Genomic DNA, 18,965 nt, shown 5'->3' with positions numbered 1-18,965 from the left:
AAGAAAGAGAAAACGTCCAATCTGACCAACAAAGATGGATAAAAAAGAACAGAACATCGGGTTCCTTTGAGAGACCACTTTTCTAAATTGAGAAAGATTTACATAGAAAAATACAAAAAAAAAAAGTTTTTTAAAAGTCTGGAAAATTTGGCAGAACACATAAACATATAGATTCAAGAAGCTCACTGAACTTCAAACAGTAGATACACAGAGAATTGATACTGAGATACATCATAATCAAACTGCTAAAAAAAAATCTTTGGTTACAAAGAAAAAAGCGTCCTGAAAGCAGCCTGTGTAAAATTATACACTACTTATAGGTTAACAACAATTCAAGTGACAGTATATTTCTTCTCAAATACCACAAAGGCCAGAAGAAACTAATATAAAATGTTTAAAGAGCTGAAATAAATCAACTATCATCCCAGAAATCTATATCCTGTAAAAATATTCTTTAGCAATGAAGGTGAAGTAAATGCATTCTCAGATCAAAGAAAACTGAAATAATTCATTGCAGAAAAACCTGTTGTTTTTTAAAAAAATGCTAAACAGAGTTTTTTAGATGGAAATAAAATGGTAGCTAATAAAAAGTAGAATTTAGGACAAAGGAAATTACCAAGGGTAAGAAGGAATTATTTGCTGAATAATAATGTGGTTTACCACATATGTCAATATAGATTTTTCAACATTTTTTTTCTTGCTACATAGTGTGCCCCTTTTAATCTGCAGATTTAAAATAATTTCTTCAATTCATAAAAATATTTTCTCATTTTTGTATCTATCATTTCATACGTAATTTCCTAAATCTCAAACACTCCCTATCTTTTGGGTTTTAATCTAAAAATATTCCCTCCTTCATTATTTTTAAATACATAATAATGATTTTTCCTTATCAATTTGTTGATACTGCTTTGAAGTCATTCTTTTTAACTTATTCATTTTGTTATGTTTTAAGCACTTACTGTGTGCCAGATACCCTTTTGGATACAGTGAAAAAATTATGAAATTCGTGATGTCATGTGAATTTCAGTTGGAAGTTAGAAAAATAAGCAAAATAATTTTATTGAGCATTGAAGGCTTTAATGAAAATTGACGTTAGTGATAAAACTCTAATTTATCATTATTTTAGTTTATGATTTTTAAATATTTTTTATCATCTGTATTTCATGCATTAAATTTTGTCTTTCTTTTTACATTCCATTTTTGCTTTTGATATGTGATTTCCTTGTAACAGCTTTATTGAGTTGTAGTTGACATAGAGTGAGCTGCACATATTTAAACCATATACTTTGACAATTTTTATATTTGAATATACCCATAACCATCACCACAATCAAGATATGAATATTTCCAATACCCTGAAGGTTTCGCCCCTTGGGAATCCCTCAGTATCCAATCACAAATCATTTTTTTCAGTTACTATGATTAGCTGACACTTTCTTGATATATATTAATGAAATTATACTGTATATGCTCCTTTTTTTCTTTTTATTCCAAGATAGTCAACTTAGTCTACAAATTAAGCATCCTCTATCCTTATCAAATTTAATATTTTAATATTCACAATCATGTTATACCAGTTCCTTAAGGTGACAGTGGCTTCCCACAGTCCACAAACAAAAAAACTAATTCCTTGTCACCATCAAGTCTTTCATAATCTGGCACTGATGTAGTCTTTTGGCTTTATTTATGCCTTTGTTTACCACAACAGGAGTGCCTGTCCTCACTTAGGTCCATGGACACATGCCCGAGGGTGGAGCCCTCACCAGGGACCCCAATCTTCTCTACCCAGCACTTCCCTGCCTCCCTCCTCTATCATGTCCCCCTCTGAAAAGGTACATCTAACTGCCATTAGATTATGGATGACGACATGTCTTAGCTACTTCCTGCTGACAGGGGGCATTGGTTTTCCCTTATACAAAAATTTACTCAAGATGGATTGAAAACTTAAATATAAAATTCCAAACTATAAAACTGTAGAAGAAAAATCTAGGCAATGCCATTCAGGACATAGGCACAGACAAAGATTTGTTGACAAAAATGGCAAAAGCAGTTGCAACAGAAGCAAAAATTTGTCTTTGCATTTTAATACTTAAGATAATGCTAACACTCCTTAAGTAGTAACACGAACATTTTTATTGGTTCTATTCCTGTTTTTTCTTTCTCCCCTCACATTCTATTTTTACTTTTTTAGTCTTATATACACATAATGTGGTATGGGTCAAAAAATAGTGTCATAAAAATTAATGAAAGGATAACTATCAATTGCTTTCTATACAAAAGTGAAATGTTATTATCTATTTATTTTGAGGAGTTCCAAGGTTCCTTGTCCAAAAAACTGTTACCTTGTGAGAAACTATAGAAAATTTAAAAGGATATGGGTCTTTCTAGATTTCAAAAAATTTAAAGAATGTTATTTTTCATTTGATTGTTTTATTTTTGTTTTTGTCTGAATTTTTGTTGTTGTGATTTTTTTTTAATTGCTGCTGAGAGCATTGAAGCTAGATGCTTTTGTGCTTGGATTTGTGGAGTGTTCCCACCCAAACAGAGTTTCAGGTCTTTTGGTACACTCAGTGGTCCTGAAAAAACAAACAACAAACAATGCCAACACACACTGAGGAAATATACGCAAGTTCTATTTTCAAAAATTTTAAAATATATAATATTTTCACACCTTATATTTTAGGGAGCATTTATCAGAATCAACTCTTGTATCATACAAGGTGTTTTATAGTATTTTGTTCTAAGTGCCTGCCAATAAGTTTTCCATGTATTCAAAATCACCTAAGAGGCACCTCCTCTGTCCTAGTCAGTGTGTGCTGCCAGTGATTTAGCATTACAAAGTGACCACAGTTCAGGGTTTGATGATACTTATATTTCAATGGGCCAACAAACAAAAAAGTAAACAATTTTAGACAGTGGGGTGTAGTGTAGAGAAAATAAAACGGGGTCACTGAATAGGGAGTGACCTTAGATGGTTGTCCAGGGAAAGTCTAACACTTTAGAAAGTACATTTAAGGAGAGTCCTGAATTATTCAAACAGACCAATTATGAAAATATCTAGGAAAATGTGTTCCCAGCAATGTAAAGGACAAAACCAAAGACCCTATGGAAGAGACATGCTTACTAATTTAGGATATAAAGACAGTCTGATTGAAATGCAGTATTTTTGAGGCATAATAGTGCAAAATGACACGTATTTTATACATAAATATTATATATATATTTTTTCAATTTTAATGAAATATTTTTGAAAAGCACAGAGAAATTTTCTTGCTACAGCTGAGCCCAAGGTTTCAGCATTCCTGCAACAGCTAATTGCGCATGCAATGAATATCTTACCCAAAGTTGTCCAACTATAGATGAAGCAGCAGTTTAATAATTATTTTGGTGTATAAGTTTTGTGAACCAAATGAATCAGTTCTTTTTTCTTGAAGACTTTGTGTGTAAAACATGAAGATAGAGGATAGGTAGTGTGTAAGAATATCAGAAGCTGAAGCACACAAATAGTGGAGTCAGGAGAAACCATTATGATGCATGGAAGCACTAGAATAACAAATAATTTATAGCTCCTGCTAAGGAAGCAATAAAGAACTGAGTCCATATGACTTTACTGTGTGTTAAATGATTGTATAGCCCCTGAACAGAGTTGCAGCCCCCATGAGCTCTGACTACTGCAGCTGAAATTGCACTGTTTCATAAATTCCTCATGTATTCTTCTAATATCACCTCGTTGGCTTGTGTATCTGCATATATTGTTCTGCTCCTTAAATTCTGACAGAGCTTTGACAACACAAATGCTGTTTAATTCTCACAAGAAATCATCTGATGAGATAAATATTAAAAGGATTTGATAGTAATTTAAAGGTCACACAATCAGTCAGTGGAAGATGTGGGATTAGAATCAAAGTGCATCTGACACTAAAGCTAGTATTCTAGAACGAACGGACATTTAGTCAAGTATTTTATATAACGCTGATTTATGCGTGACTCCAGGTGGTATAGCTGTAGTAAAAGTTAAAATTGGATACAAGTAAAGAGAATAAGAAGACAATCCATTCACTGGAAGAAAATTTTGGCAAAATATGTATCTGTCAAAAGACTGTTGTCCTAATTAAATAAAAAACACTTAAAACTCAATAAGAAAATGAGCAACTAAATTTTTTAAATGGCCAACATATATGAATAAACAGATATACAAAGAAGACACAGATGGCAAATAAGCATATGGAAAGATGCTCCACATCATATATATTCAGGAAAACACTAATTAACACAACAAAGAGACCTACTACACACTTACTAAAATGGCCAAAGTCTAAAATGCCTCTAACGAGGATGTGAAGAACAGGAATTCCTATTGTTGGTGGGAATGCAAAATGGTGCAGCCCCTTTGGAAGACTGGTGATTTCTTACAAAACTAAACATGTTCGTACTATATGATCCAGCAATTTCTCTCTTACCTAAAGGAGTTGAAAACACGCCCTTCACATAGATGAACACACGTAAAAATAAACCTGAACATGGATGTTTATAGCAGCTTTATTCATAATTGCCAATACTTAGAAAGAACCAAGAGGTCCCAGTAGGTGAATAGATAAGTAAACTGTAATATATACAGACAATGAAATATTATTCAGTGCTAAAAAGAAATGAGCTATCGAGCCATGAAAAGACATGGGGGAAACTAAAATGCATATAACTAAGTGAAAGAAACCAATATGAAAAGGCTACATAATTTATGGTTCCAATTATATGACAATAAAAAAGTATGCTAAAACAATATCAGTGATTGTCAGCAAGGAGGGAGCAATGAATAGTAGGGACACAAAGGATTTTCAAGGCAGTGAAATTATACTTTAAATTACAATGGCATGTAATATATTTGTAAAACCATATACTATAAAACAAGAATAAATCCTAATGTAAACTATGGACTTTGGATGATAATGATGTATCAATGTAGGTTCATAGATCGTAACAAACATATACCCTTGGTGAAGGATATTGACAGTAGGAGAGACTATGTCTTGGGGGAGAGGGTATACACGAAACTGTACTTTCTGCTCAATTTTGCTGTAAACCTAAAACTGCTTTAAGAATAATGTCTATTTTAAAAAAACTGAATACAAGAACTCTGAAAGAAAGCGAAGGTTTATCTACACCCAAAGAATTTTGCCTCAAAAGAAAGTTTTTTTTTTTTTAATTTGGCAATAGAAGTAAAAGGCATTATGAAAACAGCACAAAGATTTATGTATTTGTTTACTTATTTGTTGGTCCTTCCAGTGCACATAATTAGATATTTAATTTTAGTGTTTCGGACGTGTACCAGAAGAAAGCATAATTATAATTCTATTAATTTCATACACTGCCACTAAGAGCAATTTAAGATATTGTATTGATATTAATATTTTAATAATATAGAATGTATTTATTAAAATTGATAGCTAGTTATTCATTCTTAATGTTTTATTTAATGATAGTCATCACAGAAAATCACATCAATGATTTCAAAATATTACGGTTCTTTTAAAAGACATAATGCTGCACATTTGACTCAAAACTGTATCCTTGAAAAAAAGCACTGACATTTCAAACTGCTATTAAAATAGAGCAAATATATCCCTCACTCATAGATTTTTGTATTCTCAGGGGACTATATCTGTATGGAAAAAAATTGATACATTTTATATTTGAACAAAATAAGTAAAAAATTTATATAAAAGCTTATGTGGGATTTAAAGAAAAGAGATGTGAATGATGATTTAAAAGTACACACGTTTTGTTTCTGCTTCACATATTAATTATAGTGGATGACAAGTCTTTGCATACTCAGTAATTTTCTATAAAGAAAGTTTAGATATTGCTTGTCAAGATTAGCTGAGAAGTTAAGAAACATATCCCCAATATTGACAAAAAGATTCCTAATTTTTTTCATCAAAAAAATACACAGATGAAAACTCTACCTTCTTCATAGCAAATTTTATCACATTTCAACATGTGGAAATATTTGTAAGTCAAAAAACATTTTCCAGTGATTTTGGAAATAGCTCTGCTTATTTTTTCTCTTTCATATAAAATTATAATAATCCAAAATTTTGCTGTGCTTTTGTATTACTAAGAGTTTTAAGAATGCCTCCTGAATAGATAGATTTTTCTTTCCATTTACTCATTTAATTCTGTAAATCTGTGCTTACATTGTTATATGTTTAAATCACTTAAGTTTGTTGCCAACAGGCCTACCAGTTTCTCAGCTCAAATTCCTCCTTGTGTCTGTCATTCACTTTGTGAAATTAGTTCCTTCCTCCAAAGATACAATTTACTTAGTCTGTAGGGATTGTGTGAGACCTGTTGAGAGTGTTTTTTTCTGACAGGCGCACACTGTTACAATTCTTAAAACTCTGTAATTATTAATTTTTCAGTGTGAAATTCTCTACATCATGCTACTAATATGAAATCAACCCAAAATCTCATGTGAAGATGGCCCACGGTTACACATTCTAAAGTGGCTTTTTACCCACACAAATTCTAAGCCAAACCAGATATTTTTATGTAGCTGATCTTTAAAAGCTGAACTTTTGAGATCATTGACTTTAGGAAGGGCTTTCCAATTTTGTGTACCCAGTATCTAGGTGATCATTACAGGCAAGGCATTTGCAGACTGGCATTCTCCAGGGACAGCCATGTATACACACTGAAGTCCTATATTGTCTAAATTATTTATAGTTAGTAGGAACATTTTTCCTATTTTTGGGAATTCAGCTATGTATTTATAAGTATTTTACTATATACCATTTCTTTAACTCTTTTAATGAGATTTATAAAATCACTCATTGCTATTAATGTTGTTTTCTATTTATTCGTTTTTGAATTTTTGTTGCTTGGGTACCGATAGAGTATGTATATCTGTTGTTGTACAAATGTCATGTTGGATTGTAATCACCAGTGTTGGAGGCGGGTCCTGGTGAGAGGTGTTTGGGTCATAGGAGTGGATCCCTTATGGCTTGGTGCTGTCTTCACTATAGCAAGTGAGCTCTCAGGAGATCTGGTCCTTTAAAAGTGTGTGGCACCTTCCCCCACCACCATCCCACACTTTCTCTCTTGCTCCTGTTTTCCCCATGTGAAGTGCCTGCTCTTGCTTTGCCTTCTGTCATGAGTAAAAGTTCCCTGAGGCCTCCCCGGAAGCATATAAAGTCCATGCTTCCCGTATAGCCTGAAGAACTGAGAGTCAATTAAACCTGTTTCTTATAAATTACCCGTTCTCATGTATTTTTTATAGAGAGCAATAATGGCCTAATACAGGTACTAAGTATATAATATAATCAGGAAACAGAGATGGTGAAAACAAGTGTCTTGGGATTCATTTTGAACTTAGGGTGAAATAATTCAGCCTTTCATAATTAAGTATGGTTAGTTACAGGTTTTATACCACTTAATAAATAGCATAAAACCTTAAAATATTACACTGGCAATTCTTATCATGCAGCCTTTATGCTATTTGTCATAACTTTACTTTGCATATTATAAACCATAAAATATTTTATTATTATTTTTGCTTTAAACACTAAGGTACCTTTGATTTTTTTTTTTTTTTTGATGGAGTCTCGCTCTGTTGCCAGTCTGGAGTTCAGTGGCATGATCTTGGATCACTGCAACCTCCACCTCCTGGGTTCCAGCGATTCTCCTGCCTCAGCCTCCTGACTAGCTGGGATTTCAGGCGCCTGCCGCAACATTCTTCTAATTTTTGTATTGTTAGTAGAGATGGAGGTTTCACCAAGTTGGCCAGGATAGTCTCGATTTCTTGACCTTGTGATCCACCCACCTCAGCTTCCCAAAGTGCTGGGATTACAGGCATGAGCCCCCACACCCGGCCAAACTTTTTGATATAAAATACTGCCATGATACTGGTAATGATTTACTTCATTAGTTAATTTTAAAACTCATGTTGAAAATATAGACATACACTTAAATACTTTATGATAGGCACATGAAAAGACAGGTCACTATATAGAGTACTGCTATGTTAAGTACGTATTTAAGTATACAATAAGTCTCCAGTTAAATGAACATTCGCACCACATATGTTATTTAAAATAATCAGATTATTTTCTTCATCAAGGTTCATCCAACTTGGTGCTTCCTTTTTTCTAACAGTTAACGAATTAGTTCTAGAAAATTTCTTACCTACTATCTTTATATTCTAGTTTTTATCCACTGCTATTTATTTTGCTCCTGGAGTATAAATTATTCTAAATTTGAATTAAGCAAATAATAATTAATCAGTTAGGTAACCGTATAAACATCAATTTTGTAAATTAAAATTTTTAGTAGGTTCTTGCTGCTGCTGCTGCGTTTGATTGCTTTACTTGTGTGTTTTCGTAAATCTCAGGAGTTACTCTTTTCTTCTTTAACATAGTAACCGTCAAACTTAAAAAAGTTAACATTATAAATCTGTGTCAACTTCTTGGACAAAGAAACATGTTTCAATGAAAAAATTCACTGAAGATCTCTCTAAAGGGGAAAGTCATAGATTTAAATGTTGTAAAGTAGTAGTTTAAAGTGTTTATCATAATTACTGAGAAAACTCAGATGTTGGATAATATGGAGTGAGTTCACAGTTGTTTATACACATCTTTAAAGAAATACCACGCACATTGTTCAGGAAAGAGTCTTTGGTTACATTCATGAAGGGTCTGGTATAATACAGTCATCCCAGGTTGATGGCTCATTATGTCCTCAGCTGATTAGAGACAGTTGTGATGAAACTTAATATTTGGTCTTCTATCTTAAATAAGTTCTGTTGTAATTGGGATACTTATTTTCATTGTCTGTCATCCTAAGAGAATTTTCTTTCAAGGTAAGATCAAGTATTTTAGGATACTAATGTGTAGAACTATTAAAACTCCAATATTGAATAAAATCTTCCTTAGCAGAATCATATCGCCAAAGTCCACATTGTGTGACAATATTATCTTGGCCTAAACACACTAAGTCACAAGGTCACAACAAATATACTTGTTATGTTTCAAACATGTATTTCTCAGATGTCTCTGATCCATTATAATAAAAAATTACTGAGTTGATAATAGAAAAATTGTATGGGTCTGATCAGTAGAACGTTAGTTTTTTAACAAAAAGTGTCAGTAATGTCCAGTGATGTGACACCATCAGCAAGATTTCACATTATGCAGCTTTATAATAAAAGATATTATCTTTCATTGCTTAGATATTTATGTCATAATGATAGGAATTAAATTAACACAAGTTGCTTTATCATTTTAAAAGTGTCTACTAAAACTAGTTTGTTCTATTTTTTTAATCTAAAAAGTTTTGAGAGGTGAAGCTAGCTGGACTTCCTGCGTCCAGTGGGGACTTGGAGAAATTTTCTGTCTAGCTAAAGCTTTGTAAACACACCAATCAGCACTCTGTAAAATGGACCAATCAGCGCTCTGTAAAATGGACCAATCAGCAGGACATGGGCAGGGCCAAATAAAGGAATAAAAGCTGGCCACCAGAGCCAGCAGCAGCAACCCCCTTCCACACTGTGGGAGCTTTGTTCTTTCACTCTTCACAATAAATCTTGCTGCTGCTCACTCTTTGGGTCCGCACTGCCTTTATGAGCTGTAACACTCACAGCGGTCTGCAGCTTCACTCCTGAAGCCAGCAAGACCAGGAACCCACCAGGAGGAACAAACAACTCCTGACGCGCTGCCTTTATGATCTATAACGCTCACTGCGAAGGTCTGCAGCTTCATTCCTGAAGCCAGTGAGATGACGAACCCACCAGAAGGAAGAAACTCTGGACACATCTGAACATATGAAGGAACAAACTCCGGACACACCATCTTTAAAAACTGTAACACTCACCGCGAGGGTCCGCAGCTTCATTCTTGAAGTCAGCGAGACCAAGAACCCACCGGATGGAACCAATTCCGGACACCGTTTCAATGGATAAATCTTATATTTACAAATAGGAACATTTTAAGCATAATACCCTAGTAAACAGTTAATATCCCGTATTCTAGAAAAAAGATGACAAACTCAACCATTAGTTACATCTCCTAATACAATGATGACTTTGCAGACTCTAGTAAACGGTTTGCCTATGTAAGGAGACTTTCGGAAGTTGTAAAAAAATAAATAAATAAAAAGCTCTATTTTATTATTAAAATAATTAAGGAATTTAGATATAAACCAATAGTTCTATTATTAAGTGTCAATTCGGATCAACATTGTTTGGGTTATTCAGTCTAATCCCAGTACTCCATATGCTATTGGACTAAAAATATATAGAAATCATGACACAGTTCAGGAGATCGAGACCATCCTGGCTAACATGGTGAAAACCCGTCTCTACTAAAAATACAAAAAATTAGCCAGGTGTGGTGGCGGGCGCCTGTGGTCCCAGCTACTTGGAAGGCTGAGGCAGGAGAATTGAGTGAACTTGGGAGGCAGAGCTTGCAGTGAGCCGAGATTGTGCCACTGCACTCCAGCCTGGGTGACAGAGCGAGACTGTCTCAGAAAAAAAAAAAAAAAGAAATCATGACACAGTTACTTGATGATGTTTGAAAAGTATATGCTTGTGTCAAAATAGCCAGCTTGTTCTAGGAAGCCCGAATCCATACTTTATTTCTTGTTGTTATTGTATTCAATAGCATCTGGTGCAGTTTTCTGAAATTTTTAATGTTTCTTTCATATTTCTGATCCATAGCTTGTGAAAGGAGGCTTTAGGCAAGTATAAGAGGGGAAAAATTATCAGAATCCTTCTATGGTTGATAAGATTAAATGGCTCTGATGAATTTATTATATATAATACCAGAATGAAGGAAAATAGAAAATTGTATTAACATATAACATGAATATATAGGTGTATATACAAATACACACTTATAATGACTTAGTCTTAAATCATTTTGGCATAAGAACATATTATTGGCAGCAGAGAGGGCACTGGCAATGCTCAAGCACCTATCATTGATGTCATAAAGTGTACTATGCATATTCTTAATTGGTAAGAATATTTAAACATAAAATATAAAATTTATATATTCTAACATGAAAACTGAACTATGATTTCTGAGGTTTTTCTTAAAATCTTACAGTCTAACAAAAGTTTTGATTTAATTGAGATCTGTAGAATTTTAATTAATTTTAAAAGCCTAATGCTTTTGACATCTCTGTATTTTTATGAGGAAGAAGCAAATATTGATGTTTTCCTAGAAGTTTCTCAAGAAAGTTTTAAAAAATCTTATTTTTTTCATGATTGTAAATGTGGAAGTTGGGTTTAGGGATAACAATATTATAAATTGTAGAACATATCTCCTATAAGCCGCCCCCCCAAAGAAAAACATATAATAATTGTCTTTGTTGCCTCATTCCTGGAGCAGCAATCCAACCTCTTTTTTGTATCACTTAAAATTTTTGTTTGTTAATATTATATTAGTGTGTATACATTTATATATACATATACAGTTATACTTTACATTGTTTAATGACACTATTATTAAAAACTATTACTACTTTAAATTATTTTAAAACATGAAATGAGTTTTAATTTTTAATATTTTATAGCCAAGAAAAGAATAAACCTTTTTTGAGTTCCTGTCTAAACAGCAAAGCTTATCTTAAAAAATATTATTTTAATTTATAAAAACATTCAGAAATTGCTATAAATTAACACAGAAGCTCCTGAAGTATTTTTGAGACTTTATAATCTTGAAGCATTAATTTGCTCTTGTGTTATACCTGACTGCATTGATCAGGCATTCATTTAAGTATACATGTCATGATAAACTTTATAAGCAAATGTAAAGGTAAATTAAAATAGTTTACATTGAGGGAGGAGGGCATAACTGTTTAAAGCATAGAACTCCCATGCTTCACATAGAACAGAAGGGTTTTCTTTTATAGCTGAAAAACAGAATTAAATGAATCCATGAAAAAGTAACAATAGCTTCTCTTATCCAAATAGGATCATGGACAACTAACCAACCTGAAAGTTCACACACACAAAAATAAAAATACACGAAAAGTGAAATCGTTACAGAATTAAAACAAAATTTCATAGGAGGCTATGATTTCCGCTATGAAACTCACTCATGATTCAGGACCACCAGAAGACCGACTGAGAACAAAAGGATTTATAAATGCTAACTTTTCATTTCTGTGGGCAAGTGGCAAAGTACTTTTGAGTGAAGCTCACCAAGGAAATCTCAGTGGAAACTTGAGACTGTTAAAATGACTGCTGGAGCTAAAGCCAAAACAAAGCAAAGCAAACAATAATGACTAAAACACACACAAAGCTGAGTCTATTAATTTGCCATAGAAGATAACCCATGACAATGAGGGGGGTTATTGAATAGTTTCCTAAGAGGTATTATTAGAAATTTTTCAGTGCAGGAAAAGAGAGTTCATCTTGTTTATGCTAACTAAGGATTAAAAACTAATTCCCAAATATGTCTGGACTTAATTTATTAAAATAAGTCCCATTGTCCATTATTTAGGAATGAATATTTAGGTGCAATAATAGTCTTGTGTAATGGGGTATTTCAAAGTTGATGGTTCTTTATTGCTTCATGTTGTAAGAAAACTCTATATTCAGGTTCAATATCTCCTAGGCCGGTGCTACATTAAATATAAAATGTACTTTCTACAACAGATAAGAATAAAAAGACTGAACTGCATTGCTTCAATAAATAATGTTCTTTCAACTTGAAGTGTTTGCAGATTGTTTCAATTAATCTTAACCAGATAACTGGAGAAGTTACAATGCTTTATATTTTTAGCACTGTAGAAAGTAAATAGGAAACCATGCAGTAAAGTTTAAAGTTGTAAGATATTTTACAATATCACCTAGTTCAGTAGCTTTGTTTTACATATATATCCTCTATAGTTTAAGAAATATATCACTAGCCCCGCATCAGACTACATGTCAATGGAAGAAGCATGACTGGTGTCAATGTTAGAAGCCACCGGGCGATTGCTCTTCCATTGTACTCATTGGCTAGCTTAGTTTATGCAATTTTCTAAGATATTCAAATGCCTAAACGTAACAGAAAATATATTGATTTTTTAAAACAAAAGTTCAGTCTAAATATGTACTAGCTTATGTATATATGATGGGTATATTTATAAAATAGATTTTAAAACTCCAATTTTTCATGAAAGAAAATCAGTCTTCTTTGTGCGTCCATATTTCTTCATTTCCTTAAATAAAATTAAGACAGAAAGATCTTTTAGGGCTTATGATCCAACAGCACTCACTGCTCCTGTCATAATTAACATTTCTGATTGCTCTTCTGGGTTGGCGGTAAAATCATTTCAAAGGCTGTATTTTATTCCTCTAGTGATATATATCTACAGCAGCCCAACCACTGTTATAAATTCAACCTGACCTTTTCTGGAACTATTTGAGTAGATAAAGAGAAAAATGTGACTGTATATTGGCAACCATAGACATTATTAAGCTTTCCACTGAGTTAATGAAAGGCTAAGTTTGTGGGGGTGTTGATTTCATCCAATTTTCAAACTGAGTTACTGCCAACGTCCGTTAAAAATTCAAAATATAATGTCAACATTGTGGAAGGAAACAATCTCTCTGCACAAGATTCTTCTGATGCTTTTGCAATTTAAAATAATAAAGATTAAAACCTGGTTGCTTAGAAATAAGGACTCTTCGGCCAGGCACAATGGCTCACGCCTGTAATGCCAGCACTTTGGGAGGCCGAGGCGGCAGATCACGAGGTCAGGAGATCGAGACCATCCTGGCTAACATGGTGAAACCCCGTCTCTACTAAAAATACAAGAAATTAACCGGGCGCGGTGGCGGGCACCTGAAGTCCCAGCTACTTGGGAGGCTGAGGCGGGAGAATGGCATGAACCCGGGAGGCCACTGCACTCCAGCCTGGGCAACAGAGCGAGACTCTGTCAAAAAAAAAAAAAACAAAAAACAGAAAACAAAAACAAAAAAAAGAAATAAGGACTCTTCAAAGAGAATGGAAGCTATAATACACTGCTAATATTTTCAGATTTTTATAATTTATTTTAAGGAACAACATAATTATCTAATGCTCTTAACTAAGCCTATAGGATGAGAAAACCCCAAGAAATATCTCTACTCTAGAATTTTACTTTTAAAAAAATCAAAGCTTTGGTCTAATATAACATGCAAACTCATGATAAAACATTGTTTTTAACACTGGCACTCCTCAGAATGAATGGCAACACAGGAATTAATTCAACCCTAGCCCCTTGAAGATTGATACAGAATTTTTTCCTCCAGTGATTCTTTAAAGTGGCTTTAAAATCATGACAAACACTATGCCTGGATGTGTTTGTGGATGAGCATCTGTTTTGAAAAGGCCTTGCCTTTTAAAAAACAACAATAATCCTAGATACTGCCACTCAAGGTTTCCTCAGAGTTTAATGAGTAGAAGGTAGTAGAGTTTATCACTTTGTGTGTGAGCTGAATTTAAGTTGAATTCATCACTACATGGGAATATGGAATTAAGAAGTTTTTACATAGATTGAGAGAAGTTTGATTTACCATTAAATATCTAAGAGATAATATAATTAAATTTTTACTGAATATGTAAGGATGATCTGATTTTAAAGGAATTGCAATATAGTTCCACCTAGATATCTAAATACACTTAATTTCTTGAAATAAAATGAATATAGTTTAGTTGCCTCATTGAACTTACATTAAAGTTATACAATAAAGATGCTATAAAAAGGAAAAGTACAAATCAGTGTATGTATTATTTCTAATGCTACAGTAATCAGCTCATGTTGACTGGTTTATATAAACTTGATTAGTAACGTCCAGAAATTATTGATGTCTATTATAGGATGAATACTTGAGTTCCCATTGTTTCAACCAAACTCATTAATGGCTCTGACTACAAAATGGATGTCTTCTCTGATTGAAATCAATTTTACTGTATATATTTATAAGATTTTGCTGATATTTTTGATTTTACTATCCAGTTGCTTAAGTTGCCACTGAGTAGTTTTCTTGACTTGTTGGGTGTAATAGTACCTGTCATGATAATTTGCTAATGAATTTCTAATCCGACCTGTTTCTCCATGTTTTAGATTGATATTTCCAATGCCACTTAACTGATTCATATAATTATTCTAATGGGTACTCTGCATAATTCTATTGAAAATTGATATAACCAGGATTACATTTAAGAAAAAACATTCGGACTTCCACAATGGTTGAACTAGTTTACAGTCCCACCAACAGTGTAAAAGTGTTCCTATTTCTCCACATCCTCTCCGCACCTGTTGTTTCCTGACTTTTTAATGATCGCCATTCTAACTGGTGTGAAATGGTATCTCATTGTGGTTTTGATTTGCATTTCTCTGATGGCCACTGATGGTGAGCATTTTTTCATGTGTTTTTTGGCTGCATAAATGTCTTCTTTTGAGAATTGTCTGTTCATGTCCTTTGCCCACTTTTTGATGGGGTTGTTTGTTTTTTTCTTGTAAATTTGTTTGAGTTCATTGTAGATTCTGGATATTAGCCCTTTGTCAGATGACTAGGTTGCGAAAATTTTCTCCTATTTTGTAGGTTGCCTGTTCATTCTGATGGTAGTTTCTTTTGCTGTGCAGAAGCTCTTGAGTTTAATTAGATCCTATTTGTCAATTTTGGCTTTTGTTGCCATTGCTTTTGCTGTTTTAGACATGAAGTCCTTGCCCACATGGATGAAACTGGAAATCATCATTCTCAGTAAACTATCGCAAGAACAAAAAACCAAACACCGCATATTCTCACTCATAGGTGGGAATTGAACAATGAGAACACATGGACACAAGAAGGGGAACATCACACTCTGGGGACTGTTGTGGGGTGGGGGGAGGGGGGCGGGATAGCATTGGGAGATATACCTAACGCTAGATGACGAGTTAGTGGGTGCAGCGCACCAGCATGGCACATGTATACATATGTAACTAACCTGCACGTTGTGCACATGTACCCTAAAACTTAAAGTATAATAATAATAAAAAAAAAGAAAAAACATTCTGAGTACACTACTCAGGGACAAATTCAGAAATAAATGTATAAGGAGAAAAAAATCATTGCTATCTTCCTAGCTATGAATGACATTTGAAGCGGTTTATGGAATACAGTCCACAAAAGGAAGAACAGATTTCGAGAAAAGGGTGGGATATTCACTTTTAATATGAGGAATTTGAAGTGCTAGACATTTTAAAAAATAGATGACTTTGCTCCCATCTTATTAGAGTACTTAGGACAGTAGTCAATTCTGTATTTAGAAAGCAATAGTGGTGGTTACTATAAATAGTTGGCTGTTCAATTAATCTTTATGGGGTGTATTATTCTAGTTAACACCACCTTGCCTTTTCAAGAATGTGTCTTGGTTAAATATTAGATATGCTTAAGTAACAGAAAATGCTTTAATATGTTCTTTCCTGTTTGAATCTTTGGGCCTGTCTTAATGGAAATATATATAATGCCCAACCAAGAAAACCACCACTTTGAATGATTTTTTAGTTTTTGACAAAATTTAATATTAGAGAGGGAGGAGTTCAATGAATAAGTACTAGGAAATTAAGGAAGAGAAAGATATGTAATTTGGAAAAATTAAAAACACAGAATACTGCCATGGCTTTTAGATATAAAATAGATAATAAACCAGGCATTGCATACTAGCTATGTGGCCTAAATCTTTGTATTTTGCCATGTTTATTAATTTAGTCTTTCTTAATCTTATATTGTTTTGCATTAAAAAATTAATGTATGAAGGAACTACTTTTTTGAGTTAAGGAAATAGGGAGATAAAAAATGAGATATCTTAATTGATGAGGAGTCTTGGGCTTTATGAGGCACTTCAATAAAAAATATTACTGACAGCTCTAAAAAAAGAATGAAAAGTATGATCTCTACAAAGTAAAAAAGAAGGCACAAGGAGTAAGGCAGTAAGATTAGCCAGAGAAGTGTCTCAGGGTTTTATTTAGGAGAAAGGATAAGTGATTTATCTAGTCTTGTATTAGATTATTAAAAATGCTTGTGCATTGATTCTTGCCAGACTTCTAATAGCTCAACACACTCCAGCAATGTTTAAATAAATTGATCCAGCTACATTTTTAAGCCAGAGATAAAACATTACTATAGTCAGATTTAGATAAGAAATCTGTCAGAAAAAAACAAAAAAAATATTCTAGATGGACTTTTAACCACAATCCATTTTTATTTACTTTTACTAAAATATAATATTTTCCAGAAGGTATTTTTCAGCTTGAGATGTCTTCCATTAAATAGGTTTTAGTGGCAGATAAGAATTCACTGTGGTCACATGGAGTGGTATTTCAAAAGTAAATCCATTTGGTTCGAAATAGTCTGCTAGAACTCAGAAAGAAGGACAACAAAGTGCAAAATGGGTAGTTCACTGGAAGAAACATCACCACCTACTAACATAATAAATGTGGCACGGAAGAAAACACAATCGCTGATGCAACACTATTACTTACTCAACAAGTAGTAAATGCCTACTCTTGGTAGAATAAAGCTGTGGTAGACATTTGTGATACGATGGTAAGTAAGATAGATATTTGTTCTGACATCATAAATTGAGATGTTTTAATTGCTTCATTTAAAGAAAAATTCAGACTTAATTTAAAAAATAGATACTGGGATTCTCTATCATCTCTTACATAACAGAGACTGCTGTTACCAATTGTAAATAACTTCATGTCCATGGGCAAACTAGAAAAACAGAGGAAAAAACATCAATGTCAGTTAAAAAAAAATGGGGTAGTATGTGTGACAGGAAAACAAAGTCAGTGAAGGTAAAGTTTTGTTCTTTTGTTGGGATACCCTTTAGGAATCTATAAAGGCTTATTTAGCCAACATGAGTTTATATAGTGTACTTCCTCAATCATTTATTGACTGTTACATGAGTCCACTTGGGAATCCGCAGATGCCTTCCAAAACTAAGAAAGTACATTACCAAAAAGGTTAAATTTTTACTCAGGTAAATATAAAATGAACATATATCAAGTGTTTTGTTTAACTCATTAATAATGAGGTATTTTGGCAATGCATCATGAACAACTATTATGTATAATAGAATCATATCGACTCTCCAGGTATTACAGGATCTCTGGGTTGTTGTTTTTCTAGCTGGACACCTCTGTGGCCAGTGGCACCTTAGCCCAAGTTTTGCTCAGGCCTGTTGGGCTCATTTCAGCTACTCAGTCTGGCAGACTGTGCTTGGCTCACACTACCAGCCTGGGTCCCACAACTCCCAAGGGCAAGTCAGGCTTGGAACAGCAAAGCATGTGTGAGCGAGTGTGGGGTCCAGACACTGCCCACAGTCAGACATGCCAACTACTGCAGTGGGGTGAGCAGCTCCACTCCGCTGGCTCTTTGTGAGGCTGGCATGGTTGCTGGCTCTTTGTGAGGCTGCAGCCAGACCAGGTGCAGTGCAAGCAGCTTTCATGATTTACACAGGGGAACATGTTGGCACCGGAAGTGTGGAGATGCCAGGAACCACAGGGCCCTAAAGAGAGAGTCACAGCCCTGGCTCAGGGAGCTCCCACGTCTGGGCTCCCTGAAGGGCTGCAGCTCTTCTCTCCTTCTCTTTGCCTGCAACATGGCAGGCAAGGGGCATGTTTCATCCCTGTTTGTGTTACAGCTCTTTTATCCCCACCATTTGATGGGTCCCAAGTTCTTATCATATGACTAGGAAGAATGAGATACACAGACAAGTGGAGGGTGAACAAGATGAAGAGGAGCTACTAAGAGCTCAGTTTTCCACATGGAGCAGCTCCTCTCCACAGCCAAGGTGTCCCAGTGAGTGTTCAGCTCCTAGCAGAGAAGCAGCCCTGGAATGGGTTGCTCCTCTCTGCAGGCAGAGCATTCCAACATCTCTGCAGCTCTCAGTAGAAAGGAGGCCCTGAAGTGTGTATTTCTGCAGCTGGTTGCCTGATGTCTG

This window comes from Pan paniscus, chromosome 4 (assembly GCF_029289425.2).
Source record: "Pan paniscus chromosome 4, NHGRI_mPanPan1-v2.0_pri, whole genome shotgun sequence".
NCBI lineage: Eukaryota > Metazoa > Chordata > Mammalia > Primates > Hominidae > Pan > Pan paniscus.
The sequence above is the reverse complement of the archived record's forward strand: the minus strand, read 5'-3'. Positions refer to the sequence as shown.